The sequence below is a fragment of the Corvus cornix genome, chromosome Z (genome assembly GCF_000738735.6).
Source record: "Corvus cornix cornix isolate S_Up_H32 chromosome Z, ASM73873v5, whole genome shotgun sequence".
In the NCBI taxonomy this organism is placed as follows: domain Eukaryota; kingdom Metazoa; phylum Chordata; class Aves; order Passeriformes; family Corvidae; genus Corvus; species Corvus cornix.
Genome location: NC_046357.1, coordinates 39,065,876 through 39,082,218, shown reverse-complemented (window position 1 = coordinate 39,082,218; position 16,343 = coordinate 39,065,876).

Here is a 16,343-nt window from a genome sequence, read left to right as displayed (position 1 = left end):
CCTGGGTGTATTATGCTCCATACAATACATTCTTTTGTGACAGAAAAGGTTACAATTTATCTGCAATGTTGATCAGACTTATGACTGTGTTGAAATAGGATCAGGTTTTTCATTTTCTTTGCCTTTGTCCCCAGCTCCAACATAACCTCTCTCACAAATTCCTTTGGGAAATTTCCCTTCCTACACTTCATATTGGTGATACAACATAACCGCAGATGTATGTGGAGAGAATGCAGGAGGCCGTGTACAGTAATCATTTTTCCCAGTAGAGCTATCAGAATATTACCCAAGGCACTAGAGATGGTTGTGAAATACTATATGGAAGTGGAAAGGTTGCATAATTTCTCCAGTATTTCTCTTCTTCACAAGTATTTTTGCAGCAATGTCTCTGCAGTTGTGCTCTTAGAGAAGGAAGGGGCTACTTCTGAATAGAACTGGGGTTTAAAACATACCTTAAAAACATGAAAATGTCTATTTAATTTTCATTGTTTTACGCTGTCCTCACCCAGACTGTAGGTAAGCAAAAGCCAACACCTTGTGGCAGTTCAAGGCCTCATTACAGCTAGACTTAAGGGATTCTCCAGAACACATTTATGAGCAAGCTATTTGCCCTGGAAAGACCACTTTGCTAGGAAGAAGAGAAAGGAAACAGATCACAAAACCCTACAAGATCTGATATCCTAGGAGTACTCTATGGGAAGAAAATAAAATTAGCAGGGTTTTATTGTGTCTCAGTGACACTCAGCTAACTCTTTGACAGAAGATATAGATATTTCATATCATCTTGACATCTGTTCTTGCCTTACATCTGTTCTTACCTGTGGTAAGAGTTTAGCCTGCTCAGCCGCACCAGCAAGGCCAAAATAAAAAAGGCAACTTAAGAACCCTCTCCTGTCTGAATTTCAACATGCATGCCTATTTAAAACTGGGCTTTTCTCAGGCTGCTTTATTCATACTTTTCTTTTAATTCTGTTTTAAAAAGACATAGCATGAAATCAGGCACATTTCTGTTGTGGGGTTTTTTTTCCTTTTTAAAGGACTGATTCTCATTTTTGTCATGTGAAAGCAAGTCACAATATAGAGAGTGTAAGGCAAGACTCGTATACATTTAGGGGAACATCGTTCTAAAAGCCAATTTTTAGTTAGGGACGGTGCACTTTAAAAGACCAGGATATTTCCAGTACAGGAAATACTAGAGTATTAATACTATCTTAATTTCCCTGTTTAATCTTTTGTATATACTTGAAGAATGCCACAACAGCATATTTTATGACCCTGTTATATTGTGATCTACTCTAATTATATGCGATCCATCAGCAGTGACAAAACTCAATCTCTGGCCTCTGGAGTGCCGTTGAATATGTAGGTCAAGTCCTGGTTTGCCAGACCACTTGTATTGGTTTCCTGTGCTTGGCGGAAAAGTACTAAACGCAGAAGTGGGGGATGGGTATGTGTGTTTGCATGTGTGTGTCTGCATATATCTGCTTCCTAATCCATTGGCAGCCTTCCAGCCTTCAATTGCAAGTGTCATCATCACCAAGGTAGGAGTTGAATCCAACAGGTGGGGCAATAAACCATAACATTTCTAGCAGGTTTAATCGTAGGGGGCATGCTGGGATACTATCCAGGTCAAACACGGTTTCACTTGGTGCCAACATCAAGACCACTGACTTAGTTTTCACTCCAAGTCTGCATGAACTAGGGTGTCAAGTTCCCACCCCAATACACTTTATGACCTTTCAGGTGCCTAAACCTCTGACCTATATCATTCCCATCTTTGCTGGTTCAGCTGCCACATGGTGACAACCTGCTAGGCTCTGTGTCTGGTCTAACAGTGATTTACTGCACAGTAGAATTAAAGCATTAGCATGGTATTCCTGTCCACCCAACCGGAAAGGGCTTTTTGATGGTTGTAGGAGAGGCTCCCCGGAGGAAATTGCTATATACAGGGATTTGTTGTGAGCCTATTATTGCCTAGTGCTAAGACAGTTCATAAATTTACATCTGTGACATCTATGCTCCAAATTTTTTTCATTACAGCTCTTCCTTACGACAATTTACTAGCTGCATTCCTCAATAAAAAGCTAGTCTGCGACTGAAAAGTAAGCCACAGACTTTTTTCACTTATAATTTTTTCCTGATTCTAAAGTACAGATACATAAGTTAGGAAAACAGGTCTAATTAAATGACAAAATATATTTTTAAGACTCCAAATTAGCATCTCATTTAGGTCACAATTGTTTTGCTGTCAACTAATTTATTTTGCATCCATACCAAATTAAGAAAAAAAGACCAGAATGTGCCTGGCTTTCTTTTCAAAGTACTACTACTACTACTACTACTACTACTATAAACCTTTATTCTATAAAATAGAAAGTTTATAAAAGTCTTCCTATTAAATACTCAAGTACTGAGAGTTAGCTTCTTTGAAAATAATCACCTTTCATTCTAAGATATGATCATTATTATTGCTTCAATATGACTATCAGAATGACATTAGTACTAGCATGTAAGGTAGCAAAAGACAAAACCGATATGCTCTAGCTGTCGAAAGCTTTTTCTGAACACTCCAAATAGAAAAATAGTCAATTTGGAGGAATAGGGGAGTAAAAAAAGGGTTAAACCACAGACTCAGAAGAAGAATAAAATTAGCATGCAAATATTCCAGAATAATTTCTAGTAACTTCTGTTAGATGAAATATTTTTATCTTCTAATAGGACGTGAACAGCAGTAATTTCAGTGTACACTAAGGATTATACCTTCTTTTCTTTTTGCTGCTACAAATGTTGGGGCCTTTTTTTTTCTGCAATTTTACTTGGAATGCCTATTTCAATACCTGCAGTATTTTAAAATAAAACTTTATATATGTGTTTGCTACTGAAGCTAGATGTCAGTTCTTAATTTTAAAATTAGCTAAATTCCTTTCAATGTACTTCATTTTGTAAGACTCTGCACACAAAAGCATCCATTTAAGTAAATCATTTGTGCTCATCTGGAAAAATTAATGTATTTTTTTCACTTTGTTTCAGTTGCTTCTGTCTTAAAATTTTCGGTCCTGCCAAGATATTACAGTGTGTTCATCTGGAACAGATTAAACAATTTCTTGCCAAAAATCATGTTAAATTTAAACTATTCAGGACAGTTTAACTATCATGTCCATTGATGTCAGTGGCAAGGGTTTTGCTGAATTTATGAAATAAAAATTAAAAATCGTAACTATAAACTGAAAATGTTTTCAGTACTACCAATCTTTCCCTTTGATGAGGGCAAATCCTTATAAATTCAGAATTGTCAGAAAACTAACAGAAAATTCCCCATGAAACCTAATAAATCAACTCAAGCACTTACTATATGGCAGACTACCTGCACAAGCCTCATTTGCTTTCAGCTTTAAAATAGACATAAATATCTGTCTGTGCAAAGTCATGTTAACTTTACTGCAAAGTCACATTAACTTCAGTGGTAGCAGTGTTGTCTAACAGAGCTTGGTGAAGAAAAACTCTGGAAATTCCATATCAAACAAATTGCAGGGACTGTCTTCTCCGGTTTGAGGGCAGCCTGGAACATGATTATAAATGACATGAAAGTTTTCAGGTGTGAGAGCCAAAAACTATCTGATACTCAAGACATTATCCTCCTGAATTCTCTTTCTCCCCAAGCATTTTCCACATCTCAAACACAAAAGCTTAACCAAGCTTCCCGCTGACAAATATAAAATGAATTTGCATGTTGCTATTTGAGACTTCTGCAGGACAATGATAAGCTGAAAATGTAGGGATTTCACAAATACAGCAAATATTTTTAAAGCTCAACAATAACTGATAATGTAATATTAATTGATTTCAACTTGTGTATTTTATAAATAAGAGAGCACATACTTGTAGAAGGCCACTGATTGCATGCCAGTCTTACATCTGTGTGACTATGTGACTTCCTCATTTCCTTGTGGCTCTGATCTCCTCCAACCCCAGAGCAACTCATCCCCCACTGTCAGAGTCACCCCAAATTCAATGTTCCCTTCACAGTGAATATACAAAGTCATCCATTCATCAATGTGAAGAGTTCACCAATGACAGCTTAAAATGCCATCCATGCTCTCACAGTACCTAACAGTACCCAGAAAAAAAAGCTCTGAACAGCCCCTCAAATCTCAGACACACAGTGGAGAATGGCTTTTCGTTGGAGACCGCAGGAGCATGGCAGCACCTGCTGTTTAGGCCTACTCAAGTGTATTCCAAAATTGACCGTTTCTCAAAGGCAGCTTTACTGACTAATCCCATGCCAAAAATGTATTTTAACTAAGAGGTAAAATATTAACTGGTAAGGAACATAGGGAAGAATGCAGAGAAAGAACATTGTTTCATGTCTGTTGTACCACATTTTGTACTCTAGTTGTGCTGTGCTCTTATTTTACAACACAAACATATAGTATACGCTGAACCAATTCTGTTCAGTCATTTCTTTGGGAGGTTATCCTGAAATCTATATTGTTTTTGGAATTGAGCCCCTGCTGAGTAGAATAAAGTTGGCACATTTGTGGTATAAATCTTAAAACAATAATTATGACTTTTTAATTAAGGCCTGGCACAGTATTTTCTTTTAGCTGTTTTAACCATGCCAGTAGCACCAGCTCAGGTACAGTGTTACGATAATGCAATAATAATAATTCCCTATTGTGCAGAGGCAAAACCTGAGCACAATAGTCTTTGAGTGTATTCTTTGAAATAATGGAGACACGATCAACTGTAATATAATGCATGAACTCAATCAGTTCCACTAGGTGAATAAGAGAGGCATTTTTAAGGTAAACATTGCCTGTTGTTGTTTCTTCTTCATGTCTTAGCTTTGCCCTGAACCCAGTAGGTTTTCTGGTCTGCTTTTCTGTAAACTTGAATGTTCAGTAGCAATGCAGATATACACAGGTACAATAGACAGAGTCCCCATTAGTCACCCTGTATTTCTTACTCAAACATAAACTAAAGAAGACCCTGAAAGTTTAAGCATTATTAGAAATAATCTTTGTTCTAATCTAATTAGAAATAATTAGAAATAATAAACACCGACACCAGAAAGTTCTCAGGTGGATGACACCAGCATGGGCAACACAATGTACTTCATGGGTGTAAAATATTCCAGTTGTAGATCCTCTTCTTCAACGGCCAAAAATTTTAACTGATATTGCTGATAGAACTGTTTCTTCTGGGTTTTTGTTGACAGAAGTTCTAGCTATAAATTGCACCTTACTGCGCTCCTGAGCAGCACAGATATATTGACAGTGTTTATGGTGTAGACATAGTTCTTATTTTCAGGTCCAAATTGGAATTTCTTTGCTCTGTTGAGACTGTGAACCAGACTCCAAAACTAGATGAAGCTGATTAGCCAGTTTCCATCAAGACACCAAAAATAAACCAAGATAAAACTATCATATGATTAATGCAATCTGCTATCAAAATGTGGCTGGTATAATCCCAGTATTATTGGAGACCTGAACTCTACTTCTACAATGTGTTTGCAAGTACTACAACATTTTTAGTTTTATTTACTGCATGTTTATCTTGACTCAGTGTTGATAAACAGACTCTTGTGCTGTGGAAAAAAAAAAAAAGAAAATAAACAAAATGATTCTTTAAAATCTAGGTTGCTTTAATATGGATTTCAGAGGGAAACAGAATGTAATATGCTGAGTTATGAATACCTGGCCAGGGTCCAGCTGGCTATTAACCAAATAGATTACCAAGAAAAAATGAGGGAAAAAAATCCCAACCCTCAAAAAAGAAAAAAAGTTCAGCAATTTTAAAAATAGGTGTTATACGAACTGTCAGGTATAAGGGTGCTGTGAGATATTTAAACAAAGAGCTTGATTTAAGCTCCCAGTTGAACTCCTCAGGAATTTTTTGTCAGGCTCAGAGTTGTTGCAATAATAAACATTATTGTCTATAGCTTTCTGTGTGCACAATACACAGTGGTTTGAACAGCTCTTTTAAAGTGAGATTGATAGGTCACGACATGTCTCCCTTGTTATTACATAAGTGGGCCACGAGGCCATTTCAAAAAATCTCTTACTGAAAGTCTGCATAGCAGGGCCCTTTTTAGCACACTCAGCTTAGTGAACTCCAGTTCACAGAAGGAAGGACAACAGACATTACAAATCCATACAATTTAAGCAAAATTTTTCAATAGCCAAACTTGAAGTTAGGATATGACCAGGAAATAAATGAACATAGGAAAGTAATGGTTTTAACAGCAGAGCATGCCAGAAGCGAGAAAATGTACCTTAATGTCCTCAGATTACTTAAAATGCATTATTTTCCAGTGTCAGATGCTCTGCCTCTGAACTGCAAAACTTCAGGAAATTACTTTTCTACTCCATTAACATAAATACAAGTGTATTTTTTGTGTCAAATGTATTCAGACTACACCTGTGGAAAGACATGGACCTTATTAGGTGCTGAACAATCTTTCTAATGACAGAATTTCAGCCAAGAACTTAATTTATAACCTGATGTGAAAAGGCAGAGGAGCAATAAAAACCACTAAGACAATTTGGTAAAGAGCTGTTGCAACCCTGGAGTAACCAAATGAACACACTACACCAAATGGGGACAATGATTATATGCTACTGATTCATTATAACAAGGTTGGCTACATTTCTAAAAATGTGCCATTTGTGACATGCTGTTGTAAAATTTCAATCTGCAATAGTAATCTAAACTGTAATTATAATCTCTATTCATTTTAGTCCATAAAGTGCTCCACAAAACCATCCTATCCTAAAGAACGACATAAATATCATTAATCTCTAAGTTTTAAATAGTGGTACATACACAGAAAAATGAAGAAACCTGGTGAAAACAGCAGAAAAATCTGCTGCCAGGGCCTAGTATAAGAATGTGACCACTTAGCATGAGCTTAAATCTGTGGCTGTTGCTGAAGTCAACGGAAAAAAACAATTTTTAAGAATCCCACCCCAGAGTTCATGGGTTGTGAGGCCTTATATTCAGACTTCTATAAGTTACTTAAAAAATTTTAAAAATATCCAAAGGTAGGAGCTTGTTTGTTTGTTTGTTTTTAAATGGAGGAAAGAAGTTCAAAATAATGTGCCAGAGAACACTAAAATACCATAGAATATGTAACATTTCTTCCAAGCTGATGGTGTGTAACTGAACTACTGCTTAATCGTCTTGACAGCATGGGACAAGGAATATCTATGAATAACAGCTATGTAAAGACAGGTATCCAGGGTCTCTTTTAAAGTTACTGAATTGATAGAACCTTTACTCTCCTAATTCAGAGTCTAATAAATGTATTGCAGAAAAACACACTCAAAATAATCAACAGTGAGGAAGAGAGACAGATTGCAATGAGCAAAACTGCTTCAGGCCCAAGAAATCTCCACTTTCCTCCTAAGGCTTGTTAAAATTCTGAAGTCGTAAACGCATGAAGAAGGGTTGTTCTGTTTTTCTAGCCATGAAATCTCCACATTAGTTCTTTCAAAGGGAAATGATTTCTGATCATGATATAAGCTTAACGTGCCATCTATTGTGCAATATTATATGGAGCATGAACTTGGATTTCAATTCTGTAAGTGTTAACACATGGTATATCAATAAATCCATACTAGCTAATTTTGTAGTTTTCACCCAGACAAAACACAACAAAAGCTGAAGTGTACACCACCTAAGTAAGGGCCACAGGATTTGCCAACTTTAGTCTTACTTTCATTTCCCCTTGAAAAACCAAGGCAAACTGATTTTTCTTTTTATTTTATGCATGCCATGGGAAGGAACAAGGAAAGAACCGGGAAGAGAAAAAATTAATTTTAAGGAAATAATTATTCTTATCCTTCTTTCATAGGCATTACAAAAAATCCACACATCTGGGGAATCAGTGGTGAGGTGAGGTGAGGGTGCAGTTCCTGGGAGACCAGATATTCAAACGGTCGGGAGGTTTCTTATGAAATTCATTCCTTACCCAGTACAGTGATGAAACTGGAGTCTCACAGGTCCTTGTTCAATACCACAGTAAGGTACAAGACCATCAGTGTGTACTTCCCAAGGCACAGGCAAGCTTTCCTGTGCCTGGGCAGAAGTATGAGCTTGAGACTACACTTTATTGCTAAAAAACCTAAAATTCTGGTATTGGTCTGCCACTGCCACTCTAATGATCTTCAGTGTTAAAATAAAATTGAGATCTTTCTTTCAAATGAGTTTCAAGGAAGAGGTTTTCTGAACATGAAATAGCTAATCAAGAGGAAGATGTGTTTAGTAATTTATAAAATGGTAAGTTTCACTGTAAGATATATAATACCAGTGATTTATTAAGCAATATTATTCTCATGATTGTAGTGCTATGTTATTCTTACATTGTCGGGCAACCTGTAGAAATTTGTTCTGCTTCAAGCAATCCTTACCCTTACCATACAACCGTTGTTATATACATTTTTCTCATTATGATAACTACTTTGATCTCTCAGTAAACGTTCAGCATCTTATAAACTGTAACATAAAACCTACACAGAGCAACATGATGACTGAAAAGATCATAATGATCACAACTGTAGTTCTCAGACAACCCAAAAATACACAATGGAAAAATAAGGGGGGAGGGGACAAGACTTCTTTTGACTGTCAGTAGAGATTTAAATCCTTTTAAGCATCAGATCATTTTCTCTTTCAGAGATGTCCCTTGGAGATCTGATTTTTACAGTCATCATAAGCTAGATTCAAGTAAAATGGTTCCCCTGTGATTAAAAAGCAACCTTTACCATTCAGCACTCTTCTTCCAGAGAGCACTAATCACAACCCACGTTACTGAGAATATACCTAACCAAGCACAGTCACGAATTCATCAAGTCTGTATTTCAGTGCCTTTAACATTGCATTCTGCAGACATTCAAAATTTGAAGCACAAAGTTTAGGGTGATTTATTGTTAGCTGTAGGTCAGCCTTTTCTATTAATACAATAGATGTGTATTCTCATAGAGAAGAGGCTGAGAGTGTAGCCAAGATATGGATGTGTGAGGTCCCTAGGAAGCAGTCCAGTACCTCAGTTGTTCTTCTATTATTTCATTCATTCACTTTCTTTCTGACAAAAGAAAAAAGCATTATTCCCTACTGCAACGCATGAAAATTAGGTTGGCCCAGTTTGAGCAGGGATCTCAGAATTAAAGTAGTTTTCAGAAAAGTAGAACTTGTTATAAGGTGGCAATTGGCTTCACTGTTGTGCAAAAAAATCCTTGACTAGGGAAAAGACAGGATTTCTTGGGGCTTGTGATCTAGCACAGTCTGGGCTTGTTAAAGATAAGGTTTGAATTTTTCTTTGGAGGGATATTTCTTTCCTTCCGCTTTCCAGCTGCCTGAATTGTCCCTCCCTTTTGATGTCTCTCATAGTTTCATTGTCAGTAGGTATATGCAAACCCTGTGCTTCACACAAGCTTTTCTATGCAAAGGAGCTCAAGGAGGGCTTATAAGCACATGAAAAGAAGCTTAACAAACATGGGCAAGTAAATGCTGACTGGTAAAGAGGAATCTAGTAAAAAAAGGGTAAGGATAAATAACCTTTCAAAAGAGAAAGTGCATGAGTTCTAACGTTTTGTCTATAGTGTTTTACCCCTGGAGATATAATGCTGACACATACTAGCAAAGACAGAAAGTTATCTAACCAGAATAAACAAGAAAGAAAATCACTTTAATCTGAAGTTATAGTGTTCAAGAGCAAACTCCCTAGCTTTATAAATTGCTGTTAGCAGGAACACTACAGTGAATCACTTCACTTTTAGTAGTAGTTGCAAGGTCTCAGCCTCCCTCAAAGGCAGTGATGAAAACAAACTGCAAATCCAACACATACCACAAAGTCACCTTGGCTGAGCAGCTCAAGCCTGAACTGTCACCTCTGAGGTGTTTGAAAAGGCCATTTTGGCTGGGCACCAGCTCTGTGATTGTGTTTGGAAGATCATCTGCTTAAGGTATTTCTTTATGCTTTTGCTGCCATGATCCTCACACTAGACGTGACCGCTAAATATGAGACATACTACTTTTGTTAATGCAGGAAACTGCTGGTGACAAACATATTTTGCCTGTTATTCTACACTTATTTCAGCACAATACTCAGTTTGTTTATGTGAAAGCAAACTACTGCTATTTAATTCTGTTGGAGAAAAATAAAATTTGACTTATGAAAGTGCTTATTTGTACTAGTCTGCTATACTCTTATATGTGATGATTTTCTTATAGAAAGGCTAAGCATTCCTCAGATTCTTTATTTTTGTTTTTATATTAGTGAATTTGGACTATACTAGGAACATGGTTAATAATGGGTGTCTTATACACTTAAGTAAGGACAAACAGATTCATTTCAAGGGCAAGCACCAAGCAAAAGGAGATATGCCAATATTTGCAGAATATTACCCAGGAATCTATTCCCCAGTGAGACTAGAAAATGCTCAATATTTAATGGCATCGTAACATACTCACTTAATTTTTATTTTTTTTCAAATCAAAATCAGTGTTGTATCATTCCGTAAATTGAATGCAAATACATGCTCCCATAAAGTGGAGGAGAGAAGCATGAAAATAATTTTTAGCAGGGTGTCAAAATGGTTTTGCATACAACGCTGCCTATATTTACTGTAAGGTCTTCCCTCAGTCCAGAATCTGGCCTTCATTACCATAATCCTCTTCCTGTGCATGATGTTGCTGTTATCTTCCCTCCCTAATTTCAAAAAAGACTTGCAGTGACCCTCTATGCTCTCTGGTTTGGGATTGGTTTGTTTTCTAATCTGTGCTAAAACTACTCCTAGTTATTATTATTAAAAGTCAGCTTTTGCCGGCAGACACAACAACATCCATCCTTCCAGGAACAGGAAAAGACAATAAAATTTCAAGTTATTAATATCTGTCTGTAAACTAATGAGTTCATATTTGTTGTAATGCTAGATTTAGCTTAGCAAGCTGTAGCTCCCTAAAGCTCACATTTCCTAGGGCAATGTGACCCGTCCCATCCCACAGTCCATGTCAGACAGCCCCGCAATCTTGCTCTGGAAGCTAGAAGTGTTACAACTAGTGATGATGAAGGAAGTGAGAAGCGTCTCTCATGAGGGTTTGAGATGGCTTTAATCACATCTTGTCCCCACAGTCTCCAGAGGTATAGAGATCTCGTGGTCTGGGCGCAGGGTGGTTTTCTCAGGGGCCCAGGGGTGGTCCCTGGGTGGGGTTGCGGTACAGGAGCCAATAGGGAGAGTCCGAGGGAGCGGCCAAGGCTAAGGGAAGAAGCCTTGAACCGGAGAACCGGAGCGGAAACATGGCGTCATAAAAACAGTAGATCAACAGCCTGCCATACATATTTACAGTCACTCCCAAATATCTCACAGGAAAAAGGGGTAAATTTTCCTTGATGTTTAGAGAATGCTTTGGAGGCCTTACTAATGAATCTTACAGACACACTCACATGTGAGTAGCTGTGGAGGATTTTAGTCTTTTCTAGCTACTCTGTCACATGGACCTCTGTCAGTGGTAGTGGGTTGACCCTGGCAAAAGACACTCTATCTGTCCCTTCCTTTACAACTGGACAGGGGACAGAAAATATAGCAAAGGGTTCATGGTTTGAGACAAGGACCAGGAGAGATCACTCATCAAACGCCCAAACGCCATCAAGGGAAAAAAAGACTCACATTGGGGATACTAACTGAATTCATTACTAAAAAAATCAGAGCAGGATAATGAGAAGCAAAATAAATCCTAATAACCCCTTCCTCTCACACCTCCTTCCTTCTAAAGCTCTACCTCTTTCCTTGCAGCAGCTCAGAGAGATAGGAAATGAGGGTTATGGCCAGTTAATCACACATTGCTCCTGCCACTGCTCAGGAGAGAAGTCTTTCCCCTGTTCCAGCATAGGGTCCCTCTCACAGGACACGGTTCTCCACAAACGTCTCCAACATGAGTCCATCCTACGGGCTACAGGTCTCCACAAACTAATCCCCTTCTATATTAAAAAGGTAATTAAAACAGGAACAGGTGAACCAGAAGCTTTGGGTTTTTATCTGGTACATGGAATTATAGGCCTCCTAAAAACCAAAGTGGCTATAAAATTAATTTCATAGAATTTAATTTAATGTAAGAAGACAAAAGAATCATGCTTCATGGAGCCAAGAAGAAACTTTCTTCTTATTCAGTGAACCAAGACAACAAGCAATTCACAGTGCAAGTTTCTCACCCAGCCTATACATCTCCATTAGGGACACATCTATGCAGCAATTTACAGGCCAACGGGAACTTGCCTTGCCTATATTCCAGTTGACTCAAAGCCACAAGACACATTACCAAATCTGAATTAGAATATCAGCTCCACCAGAGTACTTGTTATGTTCAGACTAAGTCTGTAGTAACAAGGTTTCTAGCTGGTTTGGAGCACAGACAAAACAAGCTCATACCTGCCGCAGAATGACCAGACTCAATGTAAGCCACGATTCAGAAAAGGTTCCTCATCCTGGAGGACTGCTTATGTCTCTTTGTCACAACACAGGCAATCATGGTTCTGGAACAGCAGTGAACTGAACATCTTATTTGGAAAAAGCATTAAAGGATCTGAAAGTAACCTCTCAACTCTTGGGAACTAAAGACCATGGTGATGGTATTAATCAGGGTTCTTGCCAAGAAACACTAGATTTGAGGATACATATGTGTTCTGATTGAAAAATAAGGACAAAAGGAGCTTCAGGAATTTTTTCATTAAAGGCAAAAAATCATACAAAACACAAAAAATAAACTCTAATATTTGTAAACAAGAATGCTGCCACCTACACACAAACACACATGAAATACTTAGCATCTTCTAAATTAATCAGACCTATCCCCAGATCACCTGCTCACCTGTGTTGCCCAGATGGCAGAAAGGCAGTACAGTTAGCCCTGTGTCACCCCTTCCCAATTCACCTGGCACACACAGGGAACATGCTGTAGACAACGTGCCTTGTGCACTGCGACCCCTGATTGGTGGGTTTCAGCACATTTCACTCAGTGGGGGCTGACTATTGAGTAGGATGTCAGGTGGCTTAGAGCCCTCCTGCTTCTACAGCCTGCTACTGTGTTTAAGGCACTTTGATCTGGCCAGCTGATTTCAGTGATTTTTAAGCCACTATGTGACACTCAGGAACGACCTCTGGGCCAGGAAGAGTTAACTCATAAAATAGCTCTTTGTGAATTAAACCTGGCATAAATTCACCATGCTTTCCTTCTCAGGGATTAGATCTTTACTATGCAAATTCTCACCATAGGCAAATGGATATACTGGAATAAATCACACTTCAGCACTTATATTACTGAGAACAGTAAGAGAATATAATACACCAAGCAGATTTATATCCTGTTGGGTAATCCTTCAGGATTGCCCTTGCTGAAAAGTCAGACCCAGTTTATGTCAGAAGCAGTCAATAATACAGAAAACTAAAACATGGAATTGAGTGAATGTCAATTTCTTAATTCACAAAGGGGAAAGGTAGCTTTCCTTTAGTGACCTCACCTCCCTCAGAAGGTGGTGCAATATTTTTGCAGCAGCGGAGTAAGAGAAATTAGACATTTTACAGGTATGTGTTATTTAGCTAAGCAAGCACTATCAAAGCAAAACAAAAATAATGGCAACAAATTTCTGACAAGACTGACTTGCATGAGAAATAAGGCAGGATCCCCCTCTGAACCCTGAATAGAAACATTATTTTTACCTCCACAAGAAGCCATTATCACTCTTTCACCTAAAGGAAGGTCACACCATCTTTCACAAAAGATTTGCTTGCTCATAATTGCCACCTGCAGTGTACAGACAAATGCAATCTTTTAAAGTGCTAACTGTGTTATACTTGCACCAAGGGATGCAATGGTACAAATGTAATGTGGCCTAACCAGTTTGTCTTAGCAAGACCTTACAGTGCTGATTTGAAACAGCTGAACTAAATCAACAGTTACCTTGAGCCAAAGGCCTTTGGAGTGCAATTGGAGTCAAAGCTTGGGTTTTGAACCCAATATGCCCTGTCAGTCTCAATGATTTGTGTTTGTTGTACTCAGCCTCATTTCCTGTGTGAAATATGAGGCTGTATAAAGAGGAAAAATTCCCAAGATTAAAAAATATTTGACCTCAGTGCATTTGCAAGCATGAAAGTACACATGTCTAAATGACCGTTTTGGTTTGTAGTACAAAGTTCTATTGATGTTGGCAGGCTGAGCTTCCCTGTCTCAAAGCCACATGAATGGTTTCAAGTTTCAGCCAAAAAATGTTTTCCACATGCTTTAGTGTGGGCCAATTTACACAGCAGATTTTGCAGAGACTGTGGCCAAGTGCTTCATAAAGGGCTGCCTTCTTTGGGATCAGGGAAACCACAACAGACACATTGCTAATGCAATCTAATTATCTGCTTGAATATTTTTCCAGATGTATCCAATGTCTAAAAATACTGCAATAAAAAAGGTATTATTTGGCTCCTTGGACTGAAACAGTGGCATAAAGAACCTGCTTGTCTACAGGGGAAGTTATAACGAAGTAACTCTGTGACTGCCTTTAAATCAGTCAGACAAAACTGAACAGCCCAAAGGTAGGCTATTTCTTGCCTCATGTTTGGAATTAGCCTCCCAAAGAAAAACATGAATAAATGGGAGTGGGTTTTTTTGTCAAAAACTGCATCTCTTTCTTACAAGGTAATTTCCCTCATTTGCAGATCACAATTTGATATTGGGTAGGCTCACCTAATACAAAACATCTTTTCACTGAAATGAGATGTAAGACAAAGACTCTGGGCAGTGGTATGTGGGTAGTCATCTCATGAGTTATTGCTTATTTTTATGATTTTACTACTAAAGTTCACTACAGGTGAACTATTAGATGAACAGGTAGGATCACTCAGTACCCTCAGTACCCCAGGTCCAGACAAATGTAAAAACCAAAGTGGCTTTTTTCCCTAACAAGTCTACCTGGATTCCCTGCTCACTGTTACTGGGGACTGTTTCCTTTTTTTCTGCTAGTATGCCTGAAAAATCGTAATTTGGTATAGGTTATTCAAACAGGAACTGACCAGTCAATGGATTTCTCTGTAGTTCTATATCTTGATCAGGTAATATAAATAAAAATACAGATGTATTTTTACACATGTAAAATGTACAGAGTTTCCATCAGGAATAATATGCAGTTTGCATAACCTGCAATTCCAAACCCAGACCTATTTCAAATGCTTCTACTTCTGCATTTTACAAAGCATTTACAATAATAACTTTCATAATGGAGATCTGCCAATAAGAATACTTCTTAATACCTAAAAGAATATTTTATTTTAGGATATAATCAAAAGATATGTTTAAATTTTTTTAATATCTAATTTTCCTTAGTCTAGTACTTATTGGGACAATAACAAAGATGAAGCAGTAACTTATATTTATTTTCTGATTATTGTCCGTCACAACCACAAAAAACCAAACCAAACCAAAAAAACCCAAACAACAACAAAAAAAACCCACATAAAACCCCCAAACAGTAGGAACAACAACCTTGATTTCCCCACAAATCACTAGAATGAATGAGCACTGGTGCCAAGGTAATAGTCTTAAACAGGCTGGAGCTGAAGTTGTGGCTACTGAATCTAAACACAATATAAGAAGAATGTTGAAAACCACATGGGAGACCAAGAAGAATCTGCTCTGGTATTTTTGGCATTTCAGTGTAGTTCTTGAATTATTTGCACTATTTCCATCCAATGATGTTTGTCAGATGTCATTTACAAGAGGTTGTGGTTATGTGTGTACTCTTAAGTACTTGCATCAGAAGAAGCATTTGCCAGTCTTATGACTTGGCTTATTGGATATGGAGTGGCAACTGTGGGATAGAGAGTTTAGTCCAGAAACATAGATAGTTAGGTACCTTTTTAGTGGTTTAAATCACTGTTTATTTTAAAAGGCAAATAAACTTCATCATGTTACTTGCCTTCTCTCACCACATTGACTTGCCACAGCTCAACATGCTTACTTTTATTTTCATAAAGCAAATTTATTGGCTTTTCAAATCAATTCCAAGAATCTGAGAAACAGTAGAATATGGAAGCTATACATTGTGCAAATATTTGCAGTACAATGGCGTATCATATAATATTGAAGAAATGTTACTGGTCATGTATCAGCACATTTGAGTCCATCACACCCATGAAAAGCAATCATGTTATCAAGTTGTCAGTCATTATTCAAAAATACTAGTGTTTTAAACAGGTTATAGAAGTTGCAAAAAATCCTCAGTCAGTAGTGCAGATGAACAGTAATTGATTAGCAAAAAAAAGTAAAATTTGCAACTCCCTCTAATTAAAATGAGGTTTCAA